The following is a 4257-nucleotide window of genomic DNA, read 5'->3' as shown; positions in this document are numbered from 1 at the left end:
TTAACCACTGAGCCATCTCTCCAGCCACTCCGTATGATAATCATTTTACACTTCATCTCTTAGACAGTGATCTTTCTTGAAGACAAGTTCTGTTTATTGTTCAATGTTCCACAAATCAAGGTTCTAAGCATTCTTGCTCTCTTCCTCCCTCCTTTTCTACTTCCCCCTCTCTCCCTCTCTTCTCTTCTCTTCCCTCCTCTCTCCTCTGTCCCAGTGATACTGGTATATGTGGGTACTCAGTATGCACGTATGGAAAGGCTGAGTGAACAGCAGGCACTCAATAACTGCTTACTGGATTCATGCAAATATAATTGTGTTGGCCATATTTTCTTGCTGTCAGATCAATAACTATAACTTGCTTTAGGGGGGTACCACAGGAGAAGAAAGGATGATGGAGGGGGATGACAATGCTTTATAATGGCAGGCCAATGTGTCAGAAAGGTGCTTGTTTTGTGAATTTGAATCTCAGAGGAGTATATTCTATGCTCTCCCTACTTTGAGGGTAGCAGTGCGGGGGATCAAATCCATAGCCTGAGGAATGCTAGGCAATGCCCCGTTCTGCCACTAAGCTGCATCTCTAGCTCCATGTTTTTATCTTTTCTTTTCTTCTGTGTCAACTATGAGATCACATAACAACTGTGGGCATTAAACTATTGTTAGGGTTTTAACATATCAGAATATTGTATGCAGTTGAGATAAGAATAAAGTTCAGGGGCTGGAGAGATGGCTCAATGGTTAAGAACACTGGCTGTTCTTTCAGAAGACCTGGGTTCAAATCCCAGCACCCACACAACATCTAACAACTGTCCCTAACTCCAGTTCCAGGGGATCCGATGGCCTCTTCTGTCCTCTGTGGGCATTCCAAGACACGGGTGCACTTCCTTACATGCAGGCGATATACTCATACACATAAAATAAGAATAATAAATAAAATATTTTAAAAGAATAAAGTTCAAATAATAGGAGACAAAGACAAGAGAGGGATCTGTAAGCTATTAACGCTTATGTATAAGTTGTGGTGGCCACTGGACACTAAAGGATGAGAAACTCTTTTTTTTTTTTTTTTTTTGAGACAGGGTCTTATGGATCCCAGGCTGGCTTCAAATTTGATGTGTAGCCAAGGATGACCTTGGCATCCAAGGATGATCTTTCTGCTTCCACCTCCTGAATGCTGGAGCTACAAGCATACACCAACCCACCCTATTTTATGTAGTGCTAGGGATCAAACTCAGGGTCTTATGACTTCTAGGCAAGTCAGCTGCCTCCCTAGACTTCTCCTCCTGTGACTTTTTCTAAACAAAAGTATTTAGTTAGAAAAGTGTCACTGTTGTACTTTCTTTTCACATTTTTTTTTCTTTGAGACAGGATCTCACTATGTAGCCCTGCCTGGCCTGGAATTTGCTATGTAGACCAGGCTGGCTATGAACTCACAGAGATCTGCCTGCCTCTGCCTCTCAAGTGCTGGATTAAATGTGTGCACCACCACTTCCGGTTTCTCGCTCCACAGTCTTAAAATCCTAACAGAAGATGGCTAGATTCTTAGGCTGCAATATCTTCTTTTGCTTGAAGTATGTGAAGAAGACCTGGTTTCATGTCTCAATGCAATTAGAAAAGGAGACTATTTTGATGATTATTTTCAAATAATTGTGACCATCACACTAAAAGTCAAAAAGTGGCAGTTTCTTAAAGATTAGTTGCAATCTGGAAAATGAAAGTACATCAACAAGCTTTCTCCCTTCCCTACATTAATGTCCTACACTTTAGTTCTATCTTCTATCTATGCAAAACTTTGCAGTGCATCCCCAGCCCAGAGAATCTTGAATTTTATCATTGGAAACAATGATACTCTTATAATAGCATCAGAAAGCCTAGCTCAGTATGTAGAGCTGTTATTGCTTCTTTCTCACTACTTTCCAGTACAGTCTATGAGGACAAGCTGCATCTGTGTTGTTCACCAAGTATCTCTTGAAATCAGCACAATTTCTGGGATGCAATATCCATTCAATAAAAATAAACTAATGACTATGAAAAAGGACTTGTTTTGGAGACAGGATCTCTTTCTAGCCCAGGCTCACATGGAACTCACTATATAGCCCAGGCTAATCTTGAACTCTAGGCAATCTTCTGGTCTCAGCTTCCCAAGTGCTGAGATTACAGGCATGAGCCACCACAAATGTGTGTGTGTGTGTGTGTGTGTGTGTGTGTGTGTGTGTGTTGAAGTGTGTGCACGTGTGTCTCTGCAGTTGCCCATATGTGCACATGTGGGAGCCAGAGATATATGTTGGGCTTCTTTCTCTATTTCTCTCTACCTTATTTTTTGAGGCAAGGTCTCTTACTGAAACTGGAGTTCACCAATCAGCTAGACCAGCTGGTCAGCAAGCCCCAGGAGCCTCCTTGTTTCAGCTTTCCAGCTCTGGGATTACAGGTGTACACTGCCATGCCCAGTCTCACACATACAGGCTAGAGATTTGAACTCAGGTTCTCATGCTTGCACACATGCACTTTATTCACTGAGTCATTTCCCCAGGGAAGGAAGCTTTCGATGATATAACAGGTAACAAATTATGATGGGAGATTTGAAGATTTTATTTGTTGCTTCCATTAAATATGTACAAACTGGATCATGGTGGCATATGCCTGCAATCCCAATACTTGGGAGACTGTCTATATGTTAGGATTTTTGTTTTGCTTTGTTTTTGAGACAGAGTATCACTATGTAGCCCTGGCTGGCCTGAAAATTGCTATGTAGACTTGGCTAGCCTTGAATTTACAGCAATCCTCCAGGAGAAACATAAATTTGAGGCCAGCCTGGTCTACATAATACATTCTAAGCTAGCCTGGCATACATAAAAATTGGCATTATCTAGTTGCTAATGCAGTTCCCTAAATCCTCTTCCTTCAGTTTGTATGATTAAAATTTTTGATACTAAATTTTTTTATATTAGTCACAACCTCTATTTGCCTTAGTTTCACCAGCTACCAGAATCTGACCTGAGTCCATCAGTTAATGACACATTTGTGGATTGAGTGGCTGGTGTCCCATCGCCACCATGTGGTAGATGTTGGAATTGTTTACTGCCCCTCAGTCCCAGGACCTACAGAGGGAAAACAAGCATAAGTATCAGGAGGGTAAATGAGAATTTAATGTGGAATTTTAAGATGGGACTAGTGGCATACTCCTATACTCCCAGCACTGCTGGGGGGGGGCGTTGGATGGAGGGAGGACTGTAAGTTCAAAGCCAGTCTGGGCTACATAATGAGATCCTGTCTCCAAAATGAAAAGAAGTGAAAAAGGAAAAAAAAAAAAAATTATACTTGCCTCTCTATATCTACTTTACTGCAAACGAGGGTGAAAGTCAAAACTTACAAATAGAAGTTTGTGGAGACCTTAGCAGAGAGCCTGAGAGCGCCTGTTCTGACCTCCATTGGTGTAGGGGCTGAGATCTGAGAAGACCGCCTGAGAGTGCCTGGATCCGGCCTCCACGTAGTGTGTAGATGGAATCCCGCTGAAATGGGCCAAAAGCCCATGGAAAACTGATAAGGCAGAGACCTGAAAATTCAGAGCCTTGCCACAATGGGAGAAAGATCACCCACACCTACCACTCACTCTAAGACTTTTGTGGAAGAGGTTGCCGGAAAGAATGTAAGAGCGGGAGGAAGGCGTGGAGTGTCAACTGGAAGTTTCCTCCAACCACTATGCCGTCAAGCTATAGTCATACCTTCTTCCCACACTCATCAAGGAGTCGGTGGGGGAGTCAGTTACCCCTCCCATCCAATCAGTAAACCTTAGCTGCATGTAGGGGAGGGGCTAAGGAAATATAAGCCGAGAACTCCAGGAAGCACCCCCTCACCATTTTCTGCAACTGTTGGGAAGTCACAAGTTCTATATTTGAGTGTGGACTTTCCAGGGCAGCCATAAATGGGGGCACCCACTCTTCTGTAAATAAACCCTCACTCTATGCTCTGTTAAAAAAAAAAAAAAAGAAAAGAAAATGATAGGTGTTTGGATGATAGATGAGAGGGACCTGACTAGACCACAAGTGGATGGACTTGCACTGGGGAACGTCTTGGGACACTGACTTGACACAGTGGACCTTAACACCCAGGACAGAGTATATGGGTTCCAGTGGGGGGCTATGAGAGGGTTCTGGTAGGGACGGAGCTATAAAGATGATTCAGATTGTTTGAGATATTCTGTATGAAATACAACAAAATTTAAAAGCAAATTTTAAAAAATAGAAGTTTGTAAAGTTTTGT

This window comes from Nannospalax galili, unplaced genomic scaffold (assembly GCF_000622305.1).
Source record: "Nannospalax galili isolate Female #2095 unplaced genomic scaffold, S.galili_v1.0 scaffold816, whole genome shotgun sequence".
NCBI classification, from domain to species: Eukaryota; Metazoa; Chordata; class Mammalia; order Rodentia; family Spalacidae; genus Nannospalax; species Nannospalax galili.
The sequence above is the reverse complement of the archived record's forward strand: the minus strand, read 5'-3'. Positions refer to the sequence as shown.